At 42.7% G+C, this 20,361-nt stretch overlaps 1 protein-coding gene across 1 annotated transcript in view; it reads left to right on the top strand.

Annotated features, from left to right (window-relative positions):
• Window positions 1–201: 201 nt before the first annotated feature.
• LOC121281097 (glutamine synthetase) overlaps window positions 202–20,361 on the top strand; it is a 68,199-nt gene continuing 48,039 nt past the window's right edge. The window contains exons 1-2 of the mRNA XM_041193772.1: window positions 202–295; window positions 1,377–1,513. The gene's annotated coding sequence lies outside the window, so the exon portion shown is untranslated. The remainder of the gene's footprint in view (window positions 296–1,376; window positions 1,514–20,361) is intronic.

Raw genomic sequence — 20,361 nt, 5'->3', positions numbered from 1 at the left:
GATTCAAGTGAACTCATTGAAATTATTTCATGTAAATATTCATACATACATGATCAAATATTTTGTATGACTGGCAATCAGAGGGTAGGCACACCCATTTGCTGCACAGATGAAAAAAGAAGTAAGCTGCTTATCTTCACAAGCTGAAAGTCTATGGGAGTAGCATTCAGGAAATGATAAGCCCTATTTTGATGATTCCTCCCTCTTGACAGTTTGCTTTGCGCTCTCAGTCTTAGAGCCAAGACCTGAGAGAGTGTGCAACTATAAATGCGAAAATAGCAGAGAGTAAATAGAGGTAAAATACCACAGATGCGGGAAACCTGAAACAAAAACAAAAAGTGCTGGAAAAACTCAGCAAGTCTGACAGCATCTGTGGCGAGAAAGGCAGAGTTAATGTTTCAAGTCCGTATGACTCTTTTTAAAACCGAGAGAAGTAAAAATGTGGTGAAATTTATACTGTTTAAGGGGGTTGGAGCAGGTGAAGCTGGATAGAAGGCCAGCGATAAGTGGAGGCAAAGGAGAGATTGCCAAAGGTATCATATACAAAAGGTCAAGGGGGTGTTAATGGTTGTGGCACCAGCTAAAGGAGATGCAAATGGGTGACATTAAGGATAGAAAGCAGAATGCGATAATAGCCGGACAAGGGTAAGCACTCTGGAAAGAGCAACATGAGCAAGTTACAGATGGCCCTAGTGGGGGTGGGGTGGGGGGAGGTGGTGGTGGTGGGAAAAAAGATTGAAAATAGGCTAAATATAAAAACGAAAATAAATTTTAAAAATAATCATAATAATAATAAGTGGAAAAATATATAAAATAATAATTTAAAAATAAAAATGAATGTGGAAAAAGAGGATAAAAAAGGGGTGAGGATGGAGGAGAGAGTTCCCCGCACAGTAAATATATATGGTCACATTACATCTGTACTTGTCTAACTGCAAGCACATTGTATCAATAGTGGTGAAACTTGGAATCTTTAATTAAGTACAGGAAATTACTTGATAGTTTTTGATGACATGAATGTTTGTATGATTGACATCTGGAGGAAGTGTGCTAAAATGGCTGACAATTATAGAATACATTGTTTTGAAGTTCTTTAGTCTTTCCTAGCTTTTATTTAAATTGTCAAGATATGGGAAATGATGGCAAGGCTGTATTTATTCACCATCACTTGATATTCTGGGAATCGCCGAGCATCGGGAACTGTAGACCAACCAATTTAAAAGGGAGCAGCAGTGAATTAGAAGCCCCAGTCAGTGCTGAGCACTGAGCAAGGACCTGTACAGCGCCAACACCAGAGATTCTCAGCATTCTGAAACAGTAAGTTCAATATTGCCGGGGAAGTATACAGAAAGTAATTTATTTCTTTTTTTAACAAGTTTGGCGAGCCGTGGGTAAGAAGAGCAGACCTGAAGGAGTTCAGGGGAGGAGCAGCAGACCGGACATTGGAAGCATGAGAGACAGAGTAATGTAAAAAACCTAAGAGTGACATCAGTACAAGAAAAGCTGCTGATTGGTGAGTAACTTGTCAGTTTTTTAATTTATTACTCTTAAATAAGTCTTTAATTTGTTTCTACTAAAGCTTACTTAGTCTAATGAATAGAGTCATGGCAGGGTGCAGCAATTCCATGGAATGTGCATCCTGTTCCATATGGGAACTACCTGTGTAGGAAGTGTTGGCTGGAGAAACTTGAGCATTGGTTTTGGAGCTTGGGCAGCAAGTGGCATCAGTGTAGTCATCCACAGGCTGAAAGCTCTGTGGTAGCAGATTTCTGATGTGGTAACCCTACAATTTAAGAGAGCACAGGCAGAGAGGAAATGGATGACTGTCAGGCAGTCAATGGGGACCAGTAAGCTTGTGCAGGAATCCAGTGAGCTCATCATGCTCTCCAAACAATATCAAATTCTCAATACCGGTTGGAGATTGAAGGTTCCTCTGGGGAGTGCAGCCAGGTCGAAGTGCACAGCACCAGGATGCCAGGAGCAGCACCAGGCATACCTAAAAATGAGATGTCAACCAGGCAAAGCTACAACACAGGACTATTCATGTGCCAAACAGCATAAGCAGCATGTGATAAACAGGGCTAAGTGATCCCATAACCAATGGGATCAGACCTACAGTCCTGCCACATCCAGTCATGATTGGTGGTGAACAATTAAACAACTCGCTGGAGGAGGAGGCTCTACAAATATTCACATCCTCAATGATGGGGGAGCCCATCACATCAGTGCAAAAGATAAGGTTGAAGTATTTGCTACAATCTTCAGCCAGAAGTGTCGAGTGGATGATACATCTCAGCCTCCTCTGGAGGTCCCCAGCATCACAGGTGCCAGTCTTCAGCCAATTCGATTCACTCATGTGACATAAAGAAATGGTTGAAGGCATTGGATACTGCAAAGGCTATGGGCCATGACAATATTCCAGCAATAGTACTGAAGACTGGTACTCCAGAACTTGCCGCACCCCTAGCCAAGTTGTTCCAGTAAAACTACAACACTTGCATCTAACCGGCAATGTGGAAAATTGCCCAGGTATGTCCTGTACACAAAGAGCAGGACAAATCCAACCTGGCCAGTTACTGCCCCATCAGTCTACTCGCGATCACCAATAAAGTGATGGAAGGGATCATCAACAGTGCTATCAAGTGGCATTTGCTTAGCAATAACCTGCTCATTGACACTCAGCTCCTGGCCTCATTACAGCCTTAGTTCAAACATGGACAAAAGAGCTGAACTCCAGAGCTGAGGCGAGGGTGACTGACTACCCTTGACATCAAGGCAGCTTTTGACCGAGTATAGCAGTAAGGAGCCCGAGCAAAGCTGGAGTCAATGGGAATTGTGGGAAAACTTGTTGGAGCCATACCTAGCACAAAGGAAGATGGTTGTGGTTGTTGGAAATCAATCATCTCAGTCCCAGGACATCACAGCAAGAGTTCCTGAGGGTAGTGTCCTAGGCCCAACCATCTTCAGCTGCTTCATCAATGACCTTCCTTCCATCATAAAGTCAGAAGTGGGGATGTTTGCTGATGATTGCACAATGTTCAGCACCATTCGTGCCTCCTCAGATACTGAAGCAGTCCATGTCCAAATGCAGCAAGACCTGGACAATATCCAGGCTTGGGCTGACAAGCGGCAAGTAACATATGTGCCACACAAATGTCAGGCAATGACCATCTCCAACAAGAGAGAATCTAACCAACATCCCTATTCATTCAATGGCATTACCATTGCTGAATCCCCCACTATCAACATTCTGGGGGTTACCATTGACCAGAAAATGAACAGGACTAGCCATATAAATACTGTGGCTACAAGAGCAGGTCAGAGGCTAGGAATCCTGCAGCAAGTAACTCACTGACTCCCCAAAGCCTGTCAACCTTCTACAAGGCACATGTCAGGAGTGTGATGGAATACTCTATACTTGCCTGGGTGAATGCAGCTCCCACAACACTCAAGAAGCTTGACACCATCCAGGACAAAGCAGCCTGCTTGCTTGGCACCCGATCCACAAACATTCACTCCCTCTGCCACAAACGCAGAGTGGCAGCAGCGTGTACTATCTACAAGATGCACTGCAGGAATTCAAAAAGGCTCCTTAGAACAGCAGCTTCCAAACACACGACTGTTACCATCTAGAAGGACAAAGGCTGCAGATAGATGGGAGCACCACCACCTGGAAGTTCCCCTCCAAGCCACTCACCTTCCTAAATTGTAAATATATTGATGTTCCTTCACCTTCACTGGGTCAAAATCCTGGAACTCCCTCCCTAACAGCACTGTGGGTGTACCTACACTACATGGACTGCAGCGATTCAAGAAGGCAGCTCACCACCAAGAGCAATTAGAGATGGAAAATACTGGTTTAGCCAGCGATGCCCAGATCCCATGAAGAAATTAAAAAAAAACTATGGGTGACTCAGCTGTGCAGAATGGACAGGAGGAAGATTGGGAAAGCAATAGTCATAGGGGATCCTATAATTAGGGGAACAGAAATAAATCCAGGATAGAATATTTCCCCTCTGGTGCTCAGGCCAAGGATGTCACTAAGCAGCTGCAGAGCAATCTGAAGGTGGTGGGGGGGGGGGGGGGGTTGAAATCCAGAGGTGGTGGTCCACATGGGCACTACCAACATAGGTAGAAGGAGGGGCAAGATTTTAGGGAGCTAGGAAGGAGTCTGGGAAACAGAATCCCAAAGATAGTAACCTTCGGATTATTCCTGGTGCCCGCTCAAGTGATTATAGAAATAGGAAGATGGAGCAGATGAATATTAGGCTAGAGAGATAATGTAGGAGGGAGGGCTTTAGATTTCTGGGACATGAGGACCAATTTTTGGGGGAGATGTGACTTGTACAGGCAAAGAGACCTATCATAAAAGGGAATTTGTAAATCTCCTATAGACATATTAATAGTTAAAAGATAGTAAGCAGTTATTAGGTAATTAGGGATTAAAAATTGGACTGCAAGAAGGCAGAGGCATTACTGAGGTACTAAATGAGTTCTTTGCATCTGTCTTTACCAAGGAAGATGATGCTGCCGAAGGCATAGTAAAAGAGCAAATAGTGGTTAAGATCTGGAGTGTCTGACAGGGTGGTGGAAGCAGATTCAATTGTGATTTTAAAAAAAGAATTGGATGAGCATCCGAAGAGAAAAAGAAATGCTGGGCTACAGAGAAAGGGCAGGGGAATGGGACTTGCTGAGATGCTCCTGCACAGAGCCAGCATTGACACAATGGGCTGAATGGCCTCCTTCTGCGCAGTAATCATTCAATGATTCTCTGAGCTGGATTTTGCGAGGTGCCATATTACCTACCCTCCCAGCTGAAGTCAGCTGTGAGCCTGCCCACCCAAATTCCAGCTATCCTGCAGCAATATTACGCTGGGAGCAGCCTTGATTATTTCAAAGTGGGAGCTCTGTCCCCAGCTGGGAGGAAGTCCCGCTCCTAGAGAGCGACTGGCCAAAAAGTAGTCCCAGCAGCGCCCATATCGAGCGGTGGCCACTGCTGGGACTACATGCAGTTTCCAAGAATACAATTAATGAAGCCCAGACTTGAAGGTAAGTTTGGGTTTTTGGACAGGCCTGGCTGGTGGACCCCAGCAAAGCGGCAGGGGGAAGGAATATGGCGGGGCCAGGTTGGAGGCTGATGGGGGAGAGTAAGGAAGGATACAATCTTGGGTGGGTGGGGGGGGGGGGGGGGGGGGGGGGAGGCGGTGGTGGGTGCCTCCAATGGGTACAGGGACCCCCCCCAAAGGAAGTGCCCTCCTTCCTGCCTGATATCAGCCTGTGCAGTAACAGCTGCCAGGCTGCCTGTCTTGCCACCACTTCCCCCCTTACACGTAAAATAGCAGCGGAGGCAAAATGGGGCCCTTAATTGGTCATTAATTGGCCATTTAAGGGCCTGAATAGGTCCAGGCTGCCTGACCCCTTTCCCACCCACTCTAACATGGGAGGCAGGTTGTGGGTCAGGAAAGGTGGTGGGAAAGCCACTTGTGTTACTTTGTGAGCCCCCAGCCTTCAAATACAGCAGCAATTCATGGCGGTGGGTGGTGGTGGTGTTGGGGGGGGGGGGGGGGAGATGGCGCGGCGTGGAATGGGATACGGGGAGTCTAAAATTCAGCCTTATGATTCTAAGGTGGCAGTGTGCTGTTTTTGTAAACCATTGCATGGCACTCCCATGATGGTGTTATTGGGAATTCCAGAAGTTTGAGCCAGCAACAATGAAGGAACAGCGATATATGTCCAAATGGCCATCTGTCATTTGCTCATGTTGTTCTTTCCACAGCGCTTACCCTGGTCCGGCCATCATCACATTCTGCTTTCTACTCTTAGGCTTGAATCTTCTGGTTGGCGTGTAGGGGCGGGGTCCCACTCGCCGACGCGTAAAATGATGCGCGGTGGTGTTGGGCGTGTGTCCCGATGTCACTGCAGTCAATCAGATCTTCTGTTCGGCGGACGCGCAAAGGATTCGGCTGCACGCCTGCCAAACTGACAAAGGCCTATGAAAGCCATTAATAATCTAATTAGGCTGCTTGTCTGGCAAAGAGCTCAGGCGGCCTTTGGATTTATCATGAAATCTCATCCACGGACAGGATGAGGTTGCACGAAGTGTTTATAAATTGAATAAAAATTTTTATTAAAATTCATTGGCATGTCCCAGCTCATGTGACACTGTAACATGAGGGGGCATGTCTGAATATTTTTTTTTCTTTATTTAAATTTTTCATAATCGAACTAATCTCCCTGAGGCAGCTCTGTGCCTCAGGGAGATTTCTGCGCTCTTTCGCGCACATGCACAAAAGAGCACAGGCCCCGACTCAGTCTCCCCCCCGCCCCTCCCACTGCCCGCACAGGGAGCGCTCAGCGCTTCTGAATGCACGTCATGCTGGGTGGGCCTTAATTGGCCCAACCACTTAAAATGGCGGTGCACAGACAATCAAGCGCCCACCCATGCCCACTCCTGCTCAGCTCCCTGACGGGGAGAAAATTCTCCACTTAATATCACCATTAGCACCTCCTTTATCCAATACTACCACCATTAACACCCCTTTGACCTTTTGTTTATGACATCTTTTGCAATCTCTCCTTTGCCTCCACCTATCACTGGCCTTCTATCCAGCTTCACCTGTTCCACCCCCCCTTAAGCAGTATATATTCCACCACATTTCTACTTCCCTTTAGCTCTGAAGAAGAGTCATACAGACTCGAAACGTTAACTCTGTCTTTCTTTCCGCAGATGCTGTCAGACTTGCTGAGTTTTTTTGTTTTTTGTTTCAGGTTTCCAGCATCCGCAGTATTTTGCCTTTATTTTAAGGAACAGAGATATGTGTCCAAGTCAGGGTGGTGTCTATCTTGGAAGTGATGCTATTTTCATATTATTGCCCTTTTCCTTGCTGGCTATAGAGGTTGCAGGGCTGAGAAGTGCTGTTGAAGCAAATTTTGTCTGTTGCTGCAGTGCATCCTATAGATAGTACCTATAGCACCTATTACTTAATTCACTGTGGTAGAGGGGATGAATATTAAGTCCAATGGCAGGTCACTCATCAAGGGATCTACTCTGTCCTGTATGGTAAGTTTTGTGAGTGATTGTTCCTCCTATATCCACTGAGCAGGCAATTAGTGAGTATTCCTGACTTAAGCCTTGAGGATGGAGGAGAGATCTTGAGTGTCACACAAGATTTACTTTGTATAAGTTGACAACTGAGAGTATAGTATTTGGCCTGCTATCATATATATGAATTACTTTCCACCTGTTTAGTTTTTTGCTTATTACTGTGTACACGAGTTTCAGCTGGAGAGACTCAGCAATCTACAGATCAGATTTACTGAAGAGAAAAACAGAGAAATTGCTGAACACAAATCCACACTGAGATTAACAGAACTCTTCAACAGATAAAATACATGAAGGTTCCATCAGACTGGAAAGTAGCAAATATGACCCTTACATTCAAAAAGAGAAGGAGGCAGAAAACAGGAAGCCATAGGCCAGTTATCTTGACGTCTGTTGTGAGGAAGGTGTTAGAGTCATCAGTAAAGAGGTTAGAGCTGGGCACTTAGAAAAACTCAAGCAGCAGGATTTTTAGTTTGGTGGGTGCACGAGATTGGCCCCCGGCTGTGATTTCACACTGGCTGGCCAATTAATGGCTTAAATGCTCAGTGCTGCCAGGGTGGAGGCAGGAGGAGGGCGGGCACTGACGTAAACACGGGTGCATAGGAACGCGGAATGAGAGCTCTCTGTAGGCAGAGAGCTGCCTCAGGGAGCTGAGGAATTTAAAAGCAATCAGTAAAGATTTTATAATCCAAAAAAAAAAGTCCACGCATCAGAAGCAGTCGCCTGAACATACAGATGATGAAAATTCTGCCGAAACGTTTTTTTTTAAATAACGGAAACCTTATTCCGCCCTTGGATGAGGTATCATCAAAAATGCAAAATCCGCCTGGCAGTTTCACCTGTCCTCCAACTGTAAGATTGGACGGACCACGAAAAATTGGCGGCGGGTGCGCTTCCAACAGTTAACCATGGTTAACCAAGGAAGTTAAAGATAGTATCAAGTTGAAAGTAAAAACATACAATGTGGCAAAGATTAGTGGTAAGCTGGAGGATTGGGTAAGTTTTAAAAGCCAACAAAAGACAACCAAAAAAATAATGAGGGAGAAAATAAACTTTGAGGGTAAGCTAGCAAGTAATATAAAAACGGGCAGTAAGAGCTTCTTTAAATATAAAAAGGAAGAGAGAGGCCAAAGTGAAACATAGAAACATAAAAACATAGAAAATAGGAGTAGGAGTAGGCCATTCGGCCCTTCGAGCCTGCTCCGCCATTCCTTATGATCATGGCTGATCATCCAACTCAATAGCCTGCTCCCGCTTTCTCCCCATATCCTTTGATCCCTTTCACCCCAAGAGCTATATCTAACTCCTCCCTGAAAACATACAATGTTTTGGCCTCAACTACTTTCTGTGGTAGTGAATTCCACAAGCTCACCACTCTCTGGGTGAAGAAATTTCGCCTCATCTCAGTCCTAAATGGTCTACCCCCATATCCTCAGACTGTGACCCCTGGTTCTGGACTCCCCTACCATCGGTAATATCCTTCCTGCATCCACCCTATCTAGTCCTGTTAGAATTTTATAGGTTTCTATGAGATCCCTCCTCATTCTTCTGAACACCAGCGAATATAATCCTAACCAACTCAATCTCTCCTCATATGTCAGTCCCGCCATCCCAGGAATCAGTCTGGTAAACCTTCACTGCATTCCCTCCATAGCAAGAACATCACTCCTCAGATAAGGAGACCAAAACTGCACACAATATTCCAGGTGTGATCTCATCAAGGCCCTGTATAATTGCAGCAAGACATCCCTGTTCCTGTACTCGAATCCTCTCACTGTGAAGGCCAACATACCATTTGCCTTCTTTACCACCCACCGCACCTGCATGCTTACCATCAGCGATTGGAGTAAGAGGACGACCCAGGTCTCGTTGCACATTCCCTTCTCTCAATTAAAAGCCATTCAGATAATTATCTGTCTTCCTGGTTTTGCTACCAAAGTGGATAACCTCACATTTATCCATATTATACTGCATCTGCCATGCATTTGCCCACTCACTCAGCTTGTCCAAATCACACTGAAGCATCTCTGCATCCTCCTCACAACTCACCCTCCCACCCAGCTTTGTGTCATCTGCAAGTCTGGAGATATTACATTTAGTTCTTTCATCTAAATCATTAATATACATTGTGAATAGCTGGGGTCACAGCACCAATCCCTGCAGTACCCCACTAATCACTGCCTGCCATTCAGAAAAAGATCTGTTTATTCCTACTCTTTGTTTCCTGTCTGCCAACCAGTTTTCTATCCATCTCAATACACTACCCCCAATCCCATGCACTTTAATTTTACATGCTAATCTCTTATGTGGGAACTTGTCGAAAGCCTTCTGAAAGTCCAAATAAACCACATCCACTGGCTCCCCCTCATCAACTCTACTAGTTACATTCTTGAAAAATTCCAGTAGATTTGTCAAGCATGATTTCCCTTTCATAAATCCATGCTTACTGTGTCCAATTCTGCCACTGTTTTCCAAGTGCTCAGCTATTAAATCTTTTATAATGGACTCTAGAATTTTCCCCACTACTGACGTCAGGCTGACAGATCTATAATTCCCTGATTTCTCGCTACCTCCCTTTTTAAATAGTGGGGTTACATTAGCTACCCTCCAATCTGTAGGAACTGTTTCAGAGTCTATAGAATCTCGACAATGCATCCACTATTTCTATGGCCACTTCCTTAAGTACTCTGGGATGTAGATTATCAGGCCCTAGGAATTTATTGGCCTTCAATCCCCTCAATTTCTCCAACACCATTTCCAAACTAATACTGATTTCTTTCAGTTCCTCCCTCTCACTAAACCCTGTGTTCCCCAACATTTCTGATATGTTATTTGTATCCTCCTTTGTGAAGACAGAACTAAAGTATGTATTTAGTTGGTCAGCCATTTCTTTGCTCCTTAGGCCCCTTAGAGAACAAGGCTGGGGAGATAATAATGGTGAATGAGGAAATGGCAGAGGAGTTGATTAAATACTTTGCAACAGTCTTCATGGTAGAAGACACTAATAGTATTCCAAAAATACTAAATAATCAAGTGGCAAAAGAAGAGGGGGGAAATAAATAGAATAACTATCGATAGAGGAAAAAGTACTGGGGAAACTAATGAGGCTAAAGGCCTATAAGTAAGTCCCATGGACCTGATGGATTGCATCCAAGGATATTAAAGGAACTAGCTGCAGAGATAATGGATGCCGTAGTAGTAATGTTCCAAGTATCCTTAGATTCTGGAAAAGTCTCAGAAGATTGGAAAAGTGCCAGTGTAACACCCTTATTCAAAAGGGGAGGGAGACAAAAAAACAGGTCAGTTAGCTTAACATCTGTCATTAGGAAAATGTTAGAGTCTACTATAATGGACGTAATAGCAGAGCATTTAGAAATACATATAATCAAGCAGAGTCAGCATAGCTTCATGAAGGGGAAATCATGCCTGACAAATTTATTAGAATTCTTTGAGTAAGTGACAAGCAGGATAGATAAAGGGGAACCAGTTACTGTAACATATTTGGATTTTCAAAAGGCGTTCGATAAGGAACCACACATAAGGCTACTTAATAAGAGCCCATGGTGTTGGGGGTAGTATATTAGCATGGATAGAGGATTGGCTAACTCATAGATGGTAGAGAGTTGGGATAAGGGGGGCATTTTCAGAATGGCAACCTGTAACCAGTGGAGTGCCACAGGGATCAGTGTTGGGTCCTCAATTATTTACAATATATATTAATGACTTAGATGAGGGAAGTGAATGTACTATCGCCAAGTTTGTGGATAACACAAAAATAGGTGGGAAGGCAAGTGGTGAGGATGACACAAAGAGACTACAGGGGGATAGACAGATTAAGTGAGTGGGCAAAAATGTGGCAGATGGAATATAATGTGGGAAAATGTGAGGTTATGCATTTTGGCAGGAAGAATAGAGGAGCTGAACATTATTTAAATGAAGAAAGACTGCAGAAAGCTGCAGCACAGAGGGATTTGACAGTCAGAGGCATGAATCACAAAAAGCTAGCATACAAGTTCAACGGGTCATAAGGAAGGCAACTGGAACATTGGCCTTTATTTCAAAGGGAATGGAGTATAAAAATAGGGAAGTCTTGTTAAAACTATACAAGGCACAAGTTAGACCACACCTGGAATACTGTGAACAGTTTTGGTCCCCTTATCTAAGGAAAGATATACTGGCATTGGAGGTAGTCCAGCCAAGGTTCACTAGGTTGATCCTGGGTATGGAGGGATTTTCTGATGAGGAGAGGTTGAGTAGGCTGGGCCTTGTACTCATTGGAGTTGAGGAGAATGAGAGGCAACCTTACTGAAACATATACGATTCGTAGGGGGCTTGACAGGCTAGGTGCTGAGGTGTTGTGGGAGAGTCCACGACCAGAGAGCATAATCTCAGAGTAAGGGATCACCCATTTAAGACAGAGATAAGGAGGAATTTCTTCTCTCAGAGGGTGGTGAATCTGTGGAATTCTTAACCACAGAGGCTGTAGAGGCTGAGTCATTAAGTCTATTCAAGACTGAGATAGACTGATTTTTAAACAGTAAGGGAATCAAGGGTTACGGGGAAAAGGCAGGAAAGTGGAGTTGAGCATTATCAAATCAGCCATGATCTCATTGAATGGCAGAGCAGACTCAATGGGCCGAATGGCCTACTTCTGCTCCTACATCTTATGGTCTTCTGACTTTTGCCCGCTGATTGAAATATCATGCGAGCGCGGGATGATGTCGGGACGATTGCCCGACACCATCATGTGCTATTTCACACTCAAGCGGGTTGGGCATGCGCTCGCAAGCCAAGCTAAAAATTCTGCCCAAGGTAATTGGTAAGAGTCAACATGGTCTTATGAAAGAGAAATCAATTTTTTAGAATTCTTTGAAGGAGTAACATGTGCGGTGGATAGAGGGGAACCTGTAGACATATTTTTTTGGGATTTCCCCGAAAACATTTGATAATGTGCCACATCAAAGGTTATTGCAGAAAATAAAAGCTCGTGGTGTAGGGGGTAACATATTAGTCTGGATAGAGGATTGGCTGACTGGCAGAAAACAGAAAGTATGCATAAATGGATCTTTGTCTGATTGGCAGGATGATTGTGATGATTGGAATCCCGCAGGGTACTGTGCTGGGGCCTCATCTCTTTATAATTTACATCAATGACTTAGATAAAGGGGAGTGAAGGCATGGTAGCTAAATTTTAAGATGACACAAAGATAGGTGGGAAAGTATGTTGTGAAGAAGACATTAAGGAGTTTGCAGACGGATAAGTTGAGTGAGTGGGCAAAAATCTGGCAGATAGAGTATAATTTGGGAAAATGTGAAGTTGTTCACATGGGCAGGAAGAATAAAAAAGCAAGAGTATTACTTAAATGGAGAATGACTGCAGAATTCTGAGGTGCAGAAAGATCTAGGTTTTCTCATGCATGAGTCACAAAAAGTTAGTATGCAGGAACAGCATATCATCCAGAAGTCTAATGGAATGCTGTACTTTATTACGAAAGGAATTGAACATAAAAGCAAGGATGTTATGCTTCAGTTATACAAGGCAGTGGTGAGACTGCCTCTCGAATACTGTGTGCAGTTTTGGTTTCCTTATTTAAGAAGGATGTGAGTGCGCTGGAGGCAGTTCAGAGCAGGTTTACTAGACTGATAGCTGGAATGAGCAAGTTATCTTATGGGGATAGGTTGGACAGACTTGGCATGTTTCCACTGGAGTTTAGAAGAGTGAGTGATGAATATATTGGAGTATATAAGATCCTGAATGGTCTTGACAAGGTGGATGTGGAAAGGATGTTTCCTCTTGTGGATGCACCCAGAACTAGGAGGCACTGTTTTAAAATTAGGGGTCACCCTTATAGGACAGAGATGAGGAGAATCCTTTTCTCTCAGAGGGTTGTGCAAATTTGGAACTCTCTGCCTCAGAAGGCGGTGAGGTCACTGAGTATTTTTAAGGCAGAGGGAGACAGATTCTTGTTAGGCCAAGGAACCAAACATTATCAGGAGCAGATGGGAACGTGGAACTCAAAACATAAACAGATTAGCCATGATCTTATTGAATGATGGAGCAGGTTCAAGGGGCTGAGTGGCCTACTTCTGCTCCTATTTCGTATGTTCATATGTTCGTATAAATGTGGAATTCTGAAATACTGAAGATTGTGGAAAATAAATGTCTCTGTATTTCTGTGTGTTTAAGATGGAAATTTTGAATTTAGAACTAAATTACTATCCTAGAAAATTAGTCACACAGCATATTTTGCAAGATGTCATTGTGTCTGGAAGAACATTAGAGTAATGATCAGAAATTCTGTGTTAGGCATGTTGGCTAAGGGAAAAATAAAAGATATAAAGTAATTAAATCAGGACAGAGATGTAGAAAATGCATAGGAAAAGCAACATAAGAACAAGTTAAGGTGTATGGCCCAAAAAATTATCAAGGGTATGGTGAAAGAGCAGGAGATTGGAACCAACTGGATTGCTCTTCAAAGAGCCAGCACAGACTCAATGGACCAAATGGCCTCCTTCTATGCTGTATTATTTTATGATTCTATGAGGTATTTATTGCAAAAGGCTCTCTTAGCAAATGGAAGTTGCCACTTTGGTGCCATGTTTTGGTTAATGTGGTGAGAATGCTTAAAGGTCAACACTTTCAGATAATTCAGATGTCATAGAGTCATGTACCTGAGTGGACAGATATATAGCCATATTGACCCTGTAAATAGGCTAGGTTCCATACTCCAGCCATTTTTTAAGGACAGTATAAATTTACTTCAAGTGTATTTAATGTACCAATAAAAGCACAATATTAATTCTGTAATTCTGATTAATGAATGAATTTGTATGGACCAGATCATTAAACAAGGACTGCTGCCAGGACTGTATCGGACTCCTGTATTTGTGTACATCTTGTGAGTCTGCCATGCTGAGATCCAGAGCAGGGTTGCAATATTCTGCAGTAACACTATTCTGTCACAGAGTGGTGCTATTATATTATACATTGTACCAATAGCTAATGAGGGTTACCAATCTCGAGATGTAGCTATTCTGAGAATGCGTCAGCAATTTTTAAGATACGTGTGCTTCAAACTCAAAGTCTTTTTATGTGTTTTTTTTTATTGTATTTCCAAACTATATCCTGTACTCTATATATCTATATTTAAATATATTCCCTGGGTAATTATTCAACTGTGGCAAAGTTTCAGGATGCATTATGTCAATCTGGCCTCAATGATCCATGAAATACTGTTTCCTGTTCTGTGCTCTGAAGCCCATGATTCTCTTTTGATCCATTGGCTTCACCACCAATGTTATGCTTTTTGATTCAGACAATGCAAATCGTGTGGCCATGTATCTTAAGGGTGTATTGTGCATTGATCTGGTAATATAATCATTTTGTCTGCACAAAGTTACTAAGAATATTTTAAATTGTGTTAACCAAGCTTTGACCCAATTAGAATAACTTATTGGTTGTGTGCCTGTGGCCAACATATTAAAACACCAAGAATGATGGAGTTTTGTTTCTGATTTACACTAATTAGCTCATTTATTAAACAGAACAAGGATGCAGAATAAAAGTATCAGAGTGTCTGTGTATGTGACACTAACAAGAAGTTTGAAAGCTCAAGTGCAGGCCAAATCTGGGCTGAGAAGTATCGATTTAAGACAAGTTTTAACACAGTATGTTGCTGGACCTGTGTTTGTTTCCTGGAAAGTAATCTGAACTCAGAAAATAGTTTAAAAAACGAACAAAGATTTGTATTTATATCATGTTTTACACACCCTCAGGACATTCAAAATGGTTTCACAGCCAATTAAGTAATATCTAAGGTAGATTGTTGATCTATAAGCAAACACAGCAGCCAAAAATACACACATACAGCAAAGACATAATGACCAATCAATCAATTTTGCAGGCAATGTTTGAGGGATAAATGTTGGCCAGACACAGCGAACCACCTCTTCAAATAGTGCCTTGAGACTTTTTTTTGTTCGCGTGACTAGTCAATGGGTTTTCCACCTCACGTACTGCTTTGAACCTGCTTGTCTAGTTGCGCCTTTCATGCTGAAACTTGTCCAAGTTCTTTACAAGGGTTACAAGATACCTAGGAATTAGGAAAGCTCTTTTGCCCACATTCATTCATCCATCTTGAATGATCCTAATGTTCCCCATTGCAATGTCCAATTACTTCTTAAATGATTCCAGCTTTATGGCCTGACTATTCTATTTGAAAGAAATTTAATTGATTTGTCTTGTTATGAAGAAGAATTTCATGATACCGGACCTAAAATGATATTTTACCAGTGTCAACCTATGTCCTGAAATTCTGCAACCATAGATAATTCAAAGTAATATTCAATTTGTCTACCTTTGACAATCTTATACACATTCTAGTCATCTTTTCTAGACTGTAAAGCCCAAGTTTCTCCAGTCTTTTATGTAATGCATAGTCTTGAGTCTGAGGATCAGCCTTGATGCTCCTCTCTGCACTGCCCCCAACCCTGCAGCACTTGAATATCTCTGTTGTACTTCAGGCACAGCATATGATTATGATTGGTGAGCACTATGCATTTGGATGTTAAGAGTTTGCTGGATGATATTGCCATGTCTTTTATACAAGATTTCATGAATGTTGATGTTATATTTCATTGTTGATTGATAACATACTAAAAGAATTCTTGTGTCTAACCCGTGACAAACACAATTCAGAGTGTCAAAAGTGTCTCGGATAATAGAGCAAGGTATTCATTTCAAGTTGGTTTGATTCAAACCTGGGGATGCAAATGTACAAGCATGCCTCAATCTGCAAAATTGAGGGCTGCCAGAGGGAAGGGAGAGTCAATAGGAATTAGGAGTGAGAACCTTAGATAATATTCCTCACACAGGGTTGAGGAAGCTAGCTCCTGTGTCAGTACTATTGCCAAGGTTAGTATATTCCATATACCGGACATTAAACTTAGAACATCCCTGGTTGATGGGGCTCAATTATTCACTAACTAAGCTCATTGAGCCATTGTGGAACTGATTTATAATAATTTGGGCACCCTTCCTGAAAATGTTTAACTGAACCAAAAGAAAAGATTATTTGAAAGCAATAGAAAGTTAAGGACTCTGATCAATGCTTGTATAAGAGCTAGATTTCATTGCAATATACTCACCACATGAAAATTATGTGAGAATCTGACCAGGAATGTCACTGAATAAGTCCATCTGTGTAGGCATGTCCATTTCTGTGTTATGCAATCTGCTTTTCAATCCGATATATTCCAAACCCACATAGAAACTGTTGACTAGGTGTGGCTATGGTGACCCTGTTTTAGTCACCGGCACTAGTTAACAGCAGAGAACACCTAGCAGACACCTGCACAATGCAGGCGAATATTCTTGTACATGTGCATATTTACTTAAAATATCTAGCCCCACTCAGTAACCAACACACAATGATGAAAATACACATACAATGCTGCTTTTCACTGTATCATTCACATTTGTGAATGAGTATTGAGATCACAAATTCAACAATATTACTTATTTTCTCTTTACAAATCAAAAAATAATTTTGCCATGTCGGGATTCCCACTGGAAACACTCTCCTGAACAGAATTGTTTTTTAATTTATTCCTTTTAATTTCTGAGGTACTGTGAAAAGTCTGGAAAGTAAAAAAATGAGCTAACAAAAATTTTGAAAATATAGTGAATCTGAAAGAGGAAAACAATTAACATTTTCGATGGAGTCCCATCTGCAGAACTGGTTTGGTCTTGCACAATATAAATTTCACTAAACAATATGTAATATGGCTCCTTGGGCATTAGCAGGCCATAATTATATCTTGCATCTATACTGACTTAGGCATACCATTCTTAATAACATCATCTCTATTATTTACATTTTATCTGACATTTTACAATAGAATTTTAGAATTGTACAAATGTTTTAGGCGCTCATATCAAGTTTCTCCCTCCTCTGTTTTTAACCAAGAGTTTAGTGCAAAGGGAAACTGGTTACTGCCTCTCTAAATAGATTAGATCAGGATTATCAGTGGCAGCAGTTTCCACAGTTTAAAGTATTTCTTTACAACAATGGTTAAAGCAGCACAAATGTGTTTGTGTTCAACTTCAACTTTCCAAGTTTAAATCAGGCATATTCAGCAGGTTACTGTGTAAATCACCCCAGGGAAGAGAGTTACCAATTTAAAATGTTAATCACTCCATTCTAGCAACATTTCAACCAAGGATTGAATTTAGTGACACACACACACACACACTCACACACACACACAGGGGTTTCTCAAGTTTCCTTAAACTCGCTATTGAAACCAAGGTGAGAACATAATGGCAATTCATGGAGCTCAGGAAATGACAGGCAAATACTGCAATAAAAGCTTAGTATTTACACTTGCTTTCTTACCTACTGCTGAGTAAATATTTATTCAGAGTACTTGTGGGGAGAGGCTTTGAGATTAAGATCACAGTGGGCGTTGCTTTAGATGCCTCAGAACAGACTTTGGATGAGCTGATACAGCCTGCTGTGGAGAGACCTTCAGGTTGCCAATACAGAGGAGAGCAGCCAGAAAAGGTTGAGCTTGCAGGAGGCAATACTCACATATCAAAGTGTACACGCAGGGGCTAAGTTTCCTGGACCTCTTGACAGCAGTGCAATGGAGGCGAAAATTGTCACATTAGTTGGCTGCAGACATAGAAGAAGACCTGGATAAAAACAAAAATAAAAACAAAAAACTGTGGATGCCGGAAATCCAAAACAAACAAACAAAAAAATACCTGGAAAAACTCAGCAGGTCTGGCAGCATCGACGGAGAAGATTACGGTTGACGTTTCGAGTCCTCATGACCCTTTAACAGAACTAAGTAAAAATAGGAGAGGGGTGAAATATAAGCTGGTTTAAGGAGGGGAGGGGGGGTTGCGGAGAGAAGGGGGGGTTTGTTGGGACAAGCAAGCAGTGATAGGAGGTGATAACCAAAAGATGTCACAGACAAAAGAACAAAGAGGTGTTGAAGGTGGTGATATTATCTAAAAGAATGTGCTAATTAAGATGACAAGCAAGGTACGGATAGCTCTAGTGGGGGTGGGGTGAAATAAGACTAAAAGGGCATAAAAGGTGTAGATTTAAAAATAATGGAAATAGGTGGAAAAAAAATCTATATAAATTATTGGATAAAACAAAAAGGAGGAAGAAACGGAAAGGGGGTGGGGATAGAGGATGGAGTGCAGGATCTAAAGTTGTTGAACTCAATATTCAATCCGGAAGGCTGTAAAGTGCCTAGTCGGAAGATGAGGTGCTGTTCCTCCAGTTTGCGTTGAGCTTCACTGGAACAATGCTGCAAGCCAAGGACAGACAAGTGGGCAAGAGATCAGGGTGGAGTGTTAAAATGGCAAGCGAGAGGGAGGTTTGGATCATTCTTGCGGACAGACCACAGGTGTTCTGCAAAGCGGTCACCCAGTCTGCGTTTGGTCTCTCCAATGTAGAGAAAAACGCATTGGGAGCAACGAAGGAAGTAGACTAAGTTGAAGGAAGTGCAAGTGAAATGCTGCTTCACTTGAAAGGAGTGTTTGGGCCCTTGGATGGTGAGGAGAGAGGAAGTGAAGGGGCTGGTGTTGCATATTGCCATGTTCGCATGGGGAGGTGCCATAGGAGGGGGTTGAGGAGTAGGGGGTGATGGAGGAGTGGACCAGGGTGTCATGGAGGGAACAATCCCTACTGAATGCCACCAGTGGGGGTGAAGGGAAGATGTGTTTGGTGGTGGCATCATGCTGGAGTTGGCGGAAATAACAGAGGATGATCCTTTGAATGCGGAGGCTGGTGGGGTGATAAGTGAGGACAAGGGAGACCCTATCATGTTTCTGGGAGGGAGGAGAAGGTGTGAGGGCGGATGCGCAGGAGATGGGCCAGACACGGTTGAGGGCCCTGTCAACCATTGTGGGTAGAAAACCTCGGTTAAGGAAGAAGGAGGACATGTCAGAGGAACTGTTTTTGAAGGTAGCATCATCAGAACAGATGCAACGGAGGTGAAGGAACTGCGAGAATGGGATGGAGTCCTTAAAGGAAGTGGGGTGTGAGGAGCTGTAGTCGAGGTAGCTGTGGGAGTCAGTAGGCTTGTAGTGGATATTGGTGGACAGTCTATCACCAGAAATTGAGACAGAGAGGTCAAGGAAGGGCAGGGAAGTGTCAACGCAAATTGGAGGAACAGCACCTCCCTGTCGCTTGCCATTTTAACACTCCACCCTGCTCTCTTGCCCACATGTCTGTCCTTGGCCTGCTGCATTGTTCTAGTGAAGCTCAACGCAAACTGGAGGAACAGCAACTCATCTTCCAACTAGGCACTTTACAGCCTTCCAGACTGAATATTGAGTTGAACAATTTTTGATCTAGAACTCCCTCCTCCATCCCCACCCCCTTTCCGTTTCTTCCTCCTCCTTTTTGTTTTTTCCAATAATTTATATAAATTTTTTTCCACCTATTTCCATTATTTTTAAATCTACACCTTTTATGCCCTTTTAGTCATATTTCACCCCACCCCCCACTAGAGCTATCTGTACCTTGCTTGTCCTCTTAATTAGCACATTCTTTTAGATAATATCACCACCTTCAACACCTCTTTATTCTTTTGTCTGTGACATCTTTTGGTTATCTTGTCCTATCACTGCTTGCTTGTCCCAACAACACGCCCCCCCCCCTTCTCTCTCTCCACCACCGCCCCCCCCACCCCCCAAACCAGCTTATATTTCACCCCTCTCTTATTTTTACTTAGTTCTGTTGAAGGTTCATGAGGACTCGAAACGTCAACCGTACTCTTCTCCGCCGATGCTGCCAGACCTGCTGAGTTTTTCCAGGTACTTTTTATTTTTTAATTTTTGTTTTTCAGAAGAAGACCTGCTCAATCTGGTGGCTATACATTAGTAGCAGTCCTGAAATTGTTCACTGCCCTTAACATCTTTTCCTCTAGTTCTTTGATGGGTTCTGCCAGAAGTATATTCAGGCCCTTCCACTTGGCTGCATGCCAATGCATAAGACAGATGACACATGGAAGAGGTGACATTTAGAGCACAGAAGTGTGAAGTAATACATTTTGGTGGAAAGAATGAGGAGAGGAAATATAAACTATTGTAACTAATGCAAATTTAAAAGCAAACAGGGAGACCTGGGTGTCGACAACTCTGATGGTGGCAGGGAAAGTTAGACAGGTTATTAAAAATGCATGTCAGATCCTTGGCTTTATTAATAGAGCAGAAAGTACAAATGCAAAAAAGTTAT

This window comes from Carcharodon carcharias, chromosome 8 (assembly GCF_017639515.1).
Source record: "Carcharodon carcharias isolate sCarCar2 chromosome 8, sCarCar2.pri, whole genome shotgun sequence".
In the NCBI taxonomy this organism is placed as follows: Eukaryota; Metazoa; Chordata; class Chondrichthyes; order Lamniformes; family Lamnidae; genus Carcharodon; species Carcharodon carcharias.
Note: the sequence above shows the minus strand (reverse complement) of the source record. Positions and strands in the feature narration are given on the sequence as shown.